This window comes from Leptonychotes weddellii, chromosome 2, assembly GCF_054177405.1.
Source record: "Leptonychotes weddellii isolate Sample4059 chromosome 2, ASM5417740v2, whole genome shotgun sequence".
Taxonomy (NCBI): Eukaryota; Metazoa; Chordata; class Mammalia; order Carnivora; family Phocidae; genus Leptonychotes; species Leptonychotes weddellii.
The window spans coordinates 101834059-101845090 of record NC_138370.1 but is presented as its reverse complement, the minus strand read 5'-3'; the positions used below and the strand labels follow the sequence as shown (position 1 = coordinate 101845090).

At 37.9% G+C, this 11032-nt stretch overlaps 1 protein-coding gene and 1 pseudogene across 1 annotated transcript in view; both read right to left on the bottom strand.

The window, feature by feature from the left end:
- The window catches only part of SLC9B1 (solute carrier family 9 member B1), a 121919-nt gene that overhangs the window by 27733 nt on the left and 83154 nt on the right, over positions 1–11032 (bottom strand). The window contains exon 15 of the transcript XR_014142923.1: positions 4051–4157. The gene's annotated coding sequence lies outside the window, so the exon portion shown is untranslated. The remainder of the gene's footprint in view (positions 1–4050; positions 4158–11032) is intronic.
- LOC102732262 (melanoregulin-like) lies at positions 7471–10197 on the bottom strand (annotated as a pseudogene).

The window sequence follows — 11032 nt, the reverse complement described above, 5'->3', positions numbered from 1 at the left end:
TAATTTATTACATGTAATGTCAATAGGTTCTATTGTGTGATCTTTGATCTTGACTCTTGTGACCAACAGCAGGAATTTTAAAGTTAGAGTTAGAAATGTAATTGTGATTTTGAGAAGTTTTACAAGGTGTATGTACAAAATAGTTAATATTTCCTCATGTGTGAAGAGGGAGAAATGTACCACTGCTGTCACCATGGCTCTGGATGTTCTTTCTTACAGCCTTCTCTTTGACACTTTTAAGGGGCTTCACTGTCAGATGAAGCAATTATTTTTCCATTAGTGATCACAAGACTTTGGGAAAAATCATCCTTACCAAAAGTTTGAATCTCCATGGTCTGTGGTCATGAAATGCTTTTCTTTAAAATTAATTTACTGCAGCACAACAACATGTATATTCTAGTGGTTCCCAGACTTAGATTTCACAGGAGAAGGTAAAATTTCCTAAAAATGTGGAGACTAAAATGAAATTATCAACTTTAAATTTTGTCAACTAAACATATATGAAGAATTGAAAATTAATTATCTCATAAAAGGTAACTTTAACACCCAAAAGTATAAGGGCTATACTCTCAGGATAGTTTTTGCTGCCCACATTTTCAATTTTTAAAATATGTTAAAGAGCTGTGTCCAAATATTTTCCTACCTGTGCAGATTTTTCAGAAGCCTCGGGCTGCTAGCAAGCTGTTATTTTAATGACTCCCTTTACATAAGCATTATTATCAGTTGCTGTCACTTCCTCTTGTAAAATCACAGAATTCTGTCGTGTCTGCTTTAAAAAGTGGGTATCTAGTAACTGCTTCTGAATTGTTACAACAGAAGATAACAGCTCTTGAAATACTTATCTTGGGTTTCTAGAACCTTTAAGAAACAACTCTGTCACTGTCACGTGATTGTTTTGAGGCCTGCTTCTCCTTACCCAGGGAACTGCTCATTGCCTTACTCAGCAAATGAGCACTACCATTACAAAAATATCAAGTATCCAAAACTGTTGAGCAGGCTTGAGGTATTAATGACTCATTCATATGGGTAATTAAGCAAGTTGTATTATGAAAACACCTTACAATTCAACTTTGAATTCAATGCCTCATATGATGATTCATTGAATTGCTTTTGTATTTTGTAACCTAGTTTGTTAATAAGTTTATGGGAAGCTACTTAAGCCAGTTGCTGATCCAAAGAGTTCTACCTTTCTTATTGTGATTCCTATAGTTTTCCAGTAGAAACATGCTGTCAGACTCTCCCTCTGCAAAGAGAGTTTTAAAACTCTACTGTTCAATAGGGTTCTTAAATTACGGTGGGTATTTTATTAACTACCAGAAACATCTAAGAATTGAGTGCCTCAGGTCCCCATCTTCAGAGTCTGCTTATTCTTACTTCACAACTAATTCTGATAAATTTGGTTATCTGATTTCTCCTAAAAAAAAAATCAAAAGAATGGATGGGGTCTTGCTAGTGGCAGGTAAACAATAAAATGTAACAACTGATAGCTGGGGAGGGAACCAAACAATAAATTTACTGTGAACTTTAAAAGCATAGCAGCTTGAGAATTTAACATAGGATCCTGCACACCACAGACCCTGAGAGCATCTCTGTGATCAGATTATACAAGTGATGTTTCATGATGAATTTGAATCAAGATAGGTAGTATATGGTGTTTAAGAAGGCAGGATATGTGTGGCATTTGGTGATACCAGTTTCCACTTCAAATAGTGAAAAGTTTAGCACTATCCAGGCGGAAAATTTATGCAGGAAATCCTTGACTCATTCTTGACTCATTCTTGGATATTTGGAGGGTTATCATAGGAAGTTCTTCCATTTAATTGAAATGTTTTTCAAGTTTAATGATGGTAATTCACTACATAATTTAATTTGTTTAAAGTATGAGGAAAACTAAAGGAACAGTGATTTAAACCACACAAATCATGTTAGAGGACCTCCACCTTTGGGAGGATAAAATATGCTTGTTTGAAAAGCACTCAGCCGCAGTTTCGTGACTGCCTGTCTTGCTGGCCATGGAATCCCTTTGCACCAGAGGTTGGACTGCAGAGAACTTCCGTAGCTGTTTTGTTTTGTTTTGTTTTGGCTATGCATCATCTGAAGCTGTGTTTTAGTTTGTCAGGATAGTCTTTTCTTGGAAGCTCACTTTATTTTATCATGTTCAGATAGTACTTCTATCTTTTGCAGAAATCCAGTTTAGTGGAGTCATGTTATAGCAAGCATTATTTTAATGTAAGAAGTAGTCCATATTATTAGCGATGGTATTATGACATTTTATATTAGTTACGGTCTTGAAGGACATTGAAAATCTGTATGCAAGAGGCATACTTATGTTGTTACTCAGAGATGACATCACCCACTAATTGTCCTTTGGTTTAAATATTTGATTCTTTGCTTATAAAAAGAGTATATCTGTGACTGTATTCTCTGTTGTCAAATTCAATATTTACTGTTGTCAAATAGATCAGCCACAGTGTTAAATTCCTGATCTCTCTTATAAGGCTGAAATTTTCCAATATGTAGAAAAGGGGAAAAGGGTAGTAAATTGCATAATTACAGAGGTGAACCCTGTACTAGTGAGAAAATAAAAAATGTCAAGAAATAATTCACTAAATTTTCAAATTTCCTGTAATTTTCCATTAGTATCCATCATATATTCCTCTGCCTTATCACAATGAAGATAGGAATCCATAACACCCATTCAACAAATTTAAGAAACTCACAACTTAGAAGTACAGTCTTCAACTATGTTGAATGCTGCCAAGAAGTGAAATAAGATGATGAACGATGTTCATTTTAAAATGCTGCATACAACTGTATAAGTAACACATTGGAAAACCTAGAGGAAATGGATAATTTCCTAGAAAAACATAAATGATGGAAAGTGACCCAAGATGAAATTTAAAATGTTAGATTGATTATCAAATGAGAACATAAAAGTGAGTTTTTTTAAAGTGAGTTTTTAAATCCCTAATTTAAAAAGTACTTGGGGTGCCAGAGTGGCACAGTCTGTTAAGTGTCCTACTCTTGGTTTCTGCTCAGGTCCTGATCTCAGGGGCTCTGTGCTCGGCGCAGAGTCTGCTTGTGATTCTTTCTCCCTCTCCCTCTACCCTTCCCCCCCCCCCATGCACGCGTACCTCTCTCTCTCTCTCTCAAATCTTAAAAAATAAAAAGTACTAAGATTGCAAGAAAAATAATTCCAATGTTATTTAAATTATCCCCAATTTTTTATATAGGAAAAACTTCCCAACTCATTTGATATCGTTACATAACATGAATATGAAAAGCTGATAAACATAAACTCAGAGCAATCTCACTTATACATATCAATGAAAATTCTAAAAACAACAGTTAAGAAAAAAAAGGTTAATATACCATGGCAAAGAGAACTGTACTCCAGGAATTGAGTATTTTGATCAGTAAATCTATTAACACAATCAATTATATAAATGAATTAAGAAAACATGATCATACCGATAGATGCTGAAAGAACTATTGCTAAGATTCAATAGCCATACCTAATCAGGATTCTTCAGTAAAATAGAAGTTGAAGGAAACTATTTAAACACAATGAAGGTTATTTATGAAAAGCCTACAAGTATTTAAAATCAAATTCTTCCATTTAAAATCAGGAACTAGCAGGAATGAATGCTTACTGTCATTATATATTAAAAATTTTCTTGCATGATCCAGTGAATGTGACAAGATTAAAACGTGAAATAATCAGTATAAATATAGGAAAATAGAAAACTCTGTTGATGTAATTATATACCTAGCAAACCACAGAGACTAGGAAAAACAGAACTAAAGAGAGATTTTGTAAGGTATTTGGAAACAAGATGAATCTACAAAATTTAGTAGCAATAAGCACCCTGAAATGCTAATGGGAAAAATATTTAATTCACAATAGCGAAACTTACCAAGAAAGGTAAAAGACCATGGAGGGGGGAACCTATGAAAATGTTATTAAAAGAAATTGAATGACATTTAAACACATGAAAAAAAAACTTGCTAGTGTAAAAATATAAATCTTTTAAAATAATATATGGGCGCCTGGGTGGGTCAGTTAAGTGTCCAACTCTTGATCTCAGCTCGGGTCTTGATCTCAGGGTTGTGAGCTCAGGTTCCACGTTGGGCTCCACACTATGCATGGAGCCTACCTAAAAAAAGATAAAAAATAAAATTAATATATAAATCTAATTAAATTCACATTAGAATCCCAAGATTATTTAAAAATTGGATTAAATTAACGTTCATATAGAAGAATAGTCAGAAAATTCTACCCCAAAAAAAAGACTATTGAGAGGAACTTTACTCACCAGATATCAGCATATACTATAAACCCATCAGAATCAAGTTAGGTTTTTTTTTTTGTTTTTTTTTCTTTATTTGACAGTGAGAGAGGGAACACAAGCAGGGCAAGTGGGAGAGGAAGAAGCAGGCTTCCCGCTGAGCAGGGAGCCTGATACGGGGCTCAATCCCAGGACTCTGGGATCACGACCCGAGCGGAAGGCAGACGCTTAACAACTGAGCCATGCAGGCGCCCCTCAAGTCAGTTAATATAAGAAAAGCAATTGCATTAAATAAGAATAAACAAGATTGATAGAAAAGAATTGAGACTCCAGATATATATGAACATTCAATATATGACAAATGTGTTTCAATTCAAAGAAAACAAAATTGAATTCCCAATTTACACTAAAGGCTTTGATGTGACATATAAAATGATGTTTAAAATCATTTTAAAGGTAGAGAGTGGGAGCTGGGGGAGAGGGAGAGAAAATAGACTAATGATGGGGAAAACCTATGTAGCAAAAATTAACAATTTTTGTGATAAAGGGTAGAGTTAAATATTAATATAAATATGGAGGAAATTGCAATGTGGGTTACAAAGAGTTAACATCTATACTATACTAATATGTATAATATAAGAATATAGTGATAATATATACTATAAAATGAGCACTTACAGGAAAACACAACACAAAAATGTGGGTACATAAAGACATAACCATAGAAAAGTAAATCCAAATGACCAAAATGTATAAAATTATGCTCAAGCTCACTAGTAATCAAGGAAATGCAAATAAAGCATTAGAGGATTGTCATTTTATACCCCATTAGATGGTCACATATCAAGAGAACAATACCTATTGTTGGTAAGTATTTTGGAGTAGGGGAGCAAGTACCCTTGATAAGAAATATGGATCGTTACAGATTTTTTGGAAAATAACTTGGTAACACTTTAGAAAAAATATATGTCACAGAAATCTTACAGAAATAAAATCAGTATGTATGGGGATATATATATATATATATATATTTTTTTTTTAAGATTTATTTGTCAGAGAGAGAGATTGAGAGTACAAGCAGGGGGACTGGCAGGCAGAGGGAGAAGGAGAAGTAGGCTCGATCCCAGGACCCTGGGATTATGATCTGAGCTGAAGGCAGGCGCTTAACTGACTGAGCCACTCAGGCGTCCCTATATATGTTTTTTATTTCAACATTGATCTTAGTGGAAAATCCAAATTAGAACTATATTAATCGACTCAGCATTTCTATGCAGTACTGAAAAAAGCAAAATGAAGTATGGCATGTTTAATCCCCAAACCCCTTTATATGATAATAAATTTCTGTGTATATATATACACACTTGTTTGTATGTTTGGGTCTTGTGTATATGCATATATGTTGGTATATGATTTTATGAGTGTGGAGAAAAATAGGGATGAAATCTAATGAGGATGACATTATTTGTCTGGAGAGGGTGGGTGAGGTAAAGATGGGAATTTGAGTGGGAGAAAGAGGAGAGAGTAAGCAAAAAAGAGAAAAAAGTACTAAATTCCATGTATGATATCCCATTTTGAATTACCTAAACGTGTGTATACACTGTAAGAAAATGTAAACCATTAACTGGTACTGATAACATGAAGGTCATTGATGACCTTACCCAGAGCAGTTTTAGTTAAGTGGGACAAAGAATGAGGTAAAATTCCTATTACAGCAGTTTTAATAATAAATAAGTGGTAAGATAGCAGACTACAATAAACTGTTTACTGAAATCATGCCAATAAAAATAAACCCAAAAAACGAGTAAAATGTAATAAATAATAGAGAGCAAAAAAAAAGTGATAAAGAGAATCACTACGTGTTACCCTGTGAATGAGGCAAATGAGGCCTCTGTATATTGGCCCCTGGGTTGTTTATTAGCTCAAAAGCCCACTGGCACCATATCAAAATTTTACACATCCATTTGTTTTAAACATAGCTTAATCAGAGTTTTAGCTATTTAGAGCTTGGCTGCTTTATATACCCTATGAAACTGTGCCTAAAATCGGCTTGCCGATTGGGTTATAAAGACCCTAACCTGCTGCAGCTCTTTAGAATTCTGACCCAGAGACTCCCCGCCATGCTGCTGAGTGACATCATACGAAGCCACCTAGACACATAAGCCCTCTTTCTGATGCCTTTCTCCTCCAGGAGGTCCCTTGCCCTCCTCCCCTTCTGAATGACGGCCTCCTAGTCTTAAGCCTCTGGATGGTCTGATGGTATTGGGGCCCTACCCCAGCACGCAAACCTTCAAAATATCACCCAAATAAAGCTTGTGTGTGCTGCTGCCACCTCATGGCCATATTTTCCTCCTGTGATCAGCCTTGAAATGCTCAAACTCACCCCCTTTCACTAGGTAATAATAGAAGTAAAAATTCACGAGGAAGATATACCAATTCTAAAATTGTAGATCCCTAATAATATATCTTCAAAATAAATAAGGCCAAAATTAATGGAATTATACAGAGTAATTGATAAATACACAAATACACAGAAATTTTAACACATCATTTTTAGTAATTGACTAAATGGACTTAAACTTAGTAAGGCTATATAGATGATATAGAACTATAATCAACAATTAAATTATCCCTATTCTCTTCAAGTAAACTTTAAATATTTACAAAAGTTGACCAGATATTAGGCCTAAAGTTATCACACTTTATTTTTTTAAATTTTATTTTATTATGTTTTCTTTTTATTTTTAAAGAATTTTTTTAAATTTATTCATTTGAGACAGAGAGATACAGAGCGAGAGAGAGAGCAGGAGCAGTGGGGAGGGGCAGAGGAAGAGGGAGAAGCAGACTCCCTGCTGAGCAGGGAGCCCAATGTGGGGCTCGACCTCAGGACCTGGACATCATGACCTGAGCCAAAGGCAGACGCTTAACCATCTGAGCCACCCAGGTGCCCCTTTATTATGTTATGTTAATCGCAATACATTACATCACTAGTTATTGATGTAGTGTTCCATGATTCATTGTTTGCGTATAACACCCAGTGCTCCATGCAGTGCATGCCCTCCTTAATACCCATCACCGGGCTAACCCATCCTCCCACCCCCTCCCCTCTACAACACTCAGTTTGTTTCTCAGAGTTCATAGACTCTCATGGTTCATCTATCCCTCTGATTTCCCCTGCTTCATTTTTCCCTTCCTTCTCCTAATGTCCTCCGTGCTATTTCTCATGTTCCACAAATAAGTGAAACTATATGATAATTGACTTTCTCTGCTTGACTTATTTCACTTAGCATAATCTCCTCCAGTCCCATCCATGTTGATGTAAAAGTTGGGTATTCATCCTTTCTGATGGCTGAGTAATATTCCATTGTATATATGAACCACATTTTCTTCTTTTTTTTTTAAAGATTTATTGTTTATTTTTTGTTTGTTTTGTTTTTATTTGTTTCACTATTTGTACGTTTATCTCGCAAGAGCCTACAGAAGTGAGGGAAATTGTCTGCAGTCTAATTTTAAACAACATGAGAGAGAGGTTAAGCGTTAAATATAAAAAACAAAACTTTTAGCTTACTTACTGTACTAGAAAGAATCTTCCTGAAACATGTCAGTTAAATTGGTCTGCAATGCATTAAGAAATGAGGAACATGTATCTCCTCTAAGAAATATTTCAAACATTGTGTACACTATCAAAAGAGCTGGTCAGCAAGTTTTCAAGTCACAATCCCCTGGACAAACTAAAGACAAGTTACCTTTTACCTGAAGTCAGAAGAGCAAAGTCTGTAGGAGTAAAAATATTGCCAGTGTTCTCAGCAATCTACCCATACATCTGACAGGTTCTGAAAGTCTGTTCAATAATGTGAACCATGATTTATTTCCTGGCAAGCTCCTTGCTCAAGTGGCAAGTAACTTCCGAGGCTGGACTTCTCAGTCTGTGGAGAGAGAAGTAAGCCGTATTGGCAGCATTGCTCCAGCTTGAAAATTCTCTTCCGAATGGGAAGAGAGTCCAGCAATGACCTTCCTTGCAACACCGCCCGCACACGCAGAGCTGCAAGTCTGCACTGAGGGTCTCTGGGCAGGTGCGACTCTCAGCCACTAAGCCAAAAGCAGATTAAAGAGAAGAGAAGGAAGTGGAGGTCAAACATTTCAGTTGATAGCTGCTATAACATAGCAAGGGCTTGTGGTCTAGAAATGGATGAGATGTCAAAATGAGGTAACCAGGTATTGATAATGTTGAGAATTTAAGATGCAAGTTCCACCGCTGAAGATGGAGCTTTTTGACATGGCGCTGCAGGGAGTTCTGCCTGGGATCGATCTATTTGGAAGTCCCTTCTGGGCAGCACTGTTAGATATTTCTATTATCTGCTACATCGGAACCTCTGAATAATCATGACTTATACTCAAGATGATGCCTCTGACACCTGCAAGGTTCTGAAAGATCTTCCAAATCAAAGAAAGGTCATATAATGCCTGGTATTATTTTGGCATTAGTCTATATTATATAACGATTATTTAAAATTTGGTAATCTATATTTGGGCTCAATGATAGCTCTATCAATCTTACTGTTTTCTTACCTAGAACATCCCATTCTCCCAATAGGCTTATGTACAACCAAAACCAAAGTGGGGACAGTGAGTTCTTGAAATCTAATCAGCCAGGAGGAAAGATCCCACTGGCCAACTCCCTGATACAAGATCACCAGTGTATCTCAACGCCACCTGAATACTCCTTACAGTAACATCCTCTTGAAGACCAAATATTCCAAGCCCTTAGTTTTTTTTTTTTAAGATGAATTTTTTTTTTTTAAGATTTTATTTATTTGCGAGAGAGAGAATGAGAGACAGAGAGCATGAGAGGGAGGAGGGTCAGAGGGAGAAGCAGACTCCCTGCTGAGCAGGGAGCCCGATGCGGGACTCAATCCCGGGACTCCAGGATCATGACCTGAGCTGAAGGCAGCTGCCTAACCAACTGAGCCACCCAGGTGCCCAGGCCCTTAGTTTTTTATAGGATTTAGAATCATTTTTCACTTAGCTACCCCTCCACTTGCTTACTGTCTTCTATATGCATTTGTCCAACTTGGGTTGGCTGTTGAGTACCAGTTGAGGGGAATTCCAATTCTGCCTCCTCGACTCTCCTTTAAGGACTTGGAAATGGAAGGTAGTGCAGTTCTTTCTGGCCATCTGCCAGGCTTGAGACTCCAGGCTTCTTGGGGTAAGTTCGACTGGCAATTTTAAAGAACTCTTCTGCTGCATCAAGAGCAATGAGACGATCCACGACAAAGAGGTATCTCTCCGAGAGCTCCCAGCTTGTTGGAAAAATACTGGTTTCTTCAGCCCGTTTTAACAATATCTCCCACGCTTTCCTTGTGTTTTTAGAATCACTGATGGTGCTGAGTTTCGTCACTGACAACAAAGAGTCGGCTTCCTTTTGAAAACCTTTTAGTCCTTCCGAGAGTCTACACCGAGTTTCACTGTCTCTCTTACAAACCGTATTTCTTCCAATCTGCCTCTTCTTAGACAGCGGCTCCTAACTGGCCAATCACGCTCATCTAATTCAATCCATGATGTACACTAAATCCTCTAAAATGCGTTTCCATCTATTTCTCACTCCCCTCCGAATCTGCCGCAGGGTGTAGATATCGTAGATGAGTTTTTGCCACTCCTCTGAATCTTTGGCCTGCTGATTTCAAATGACTATCAAATTGTACAGGATTCTGTCGTCATCTGCCTCTGTGTGGGACACATCGTGGGGCATGCTCCACAAATTCTTTTCATCATCTCTCGCCAGAGTTGCTCCAAACGAAGAATACGGATTGCTATCACTGACCAGGGGCTCCTTCTCGGGCGCGGCTGGCTCCTCCAGGCACCGGCAGGGGTAGCAGCAGCACACGGTCCTCAGCCAGTCCCGCGGCCCCATGGGGAGCGAGGTGCCCCGCGTCGCCCGCACACGGGGAGGCAGGCCGTGGCGGCGAGCGAGCGCGGCTGGGGCGCGGCCACCCGGCCGACGTCCAGCTGCGGGGACGGTCGGGGCCCGGGCGTCACGGGCTGGTCCGTGCGAATGGACCACATCTTCTTTATCCATTCATCTGTTGAAGGGCATCTCCGCTCTTTCCACAGTTTGGCTATTGCAGACATTGCTGCTATTAACATTGGGATGCATATGGCCCTTTTCACTACATCTGTGTCTTTGGGGTAAATACCCAGGAGTGCAATTGCTGGGTCATAGGGTAGCTCTATTTTTAATTTTTTTGAGGAAGCTCCTCCACACTGTTTTCCAAAGTGGCTGTACCAACTTGCATTCCCACCAACAGTGTAAGAGGGTTCCCCTTTCTCCACAACCTCTCCAACATTTGTTGTTTCTTGCCCTGTCAATTTTTGTCATTCTAACTGGTGTAAGGTGGTATCTCAATGTGGTTTTAATTTGAATTTCCCTGATGGCTAATGATGATGAACATTTTTTCATGTGTCTGTTGGCCATTTGTATGTCTTGTTTTGAGAAGTGTCTGTTCATGTATTCTGTCCATTTTTTGACTTGATTATTTGTTTATTGGGTGTTGAGTTTGAGAAGTTCTTTATAGATCTTGGATACCAGCCCTTTATCTGTAATGTCATTTGCAAATATCTTCTCCCATTCTGTGGGTCGCCTCTCTGTTTTGTTGACTGTTTCCTTTGCTGTGCAGAAGTTTTTTATCTTGATGAAGTCCCAAAAGTTCATTTTCGCTTTTGTTTCCTTTGCCTTGGAGACGTGTTTT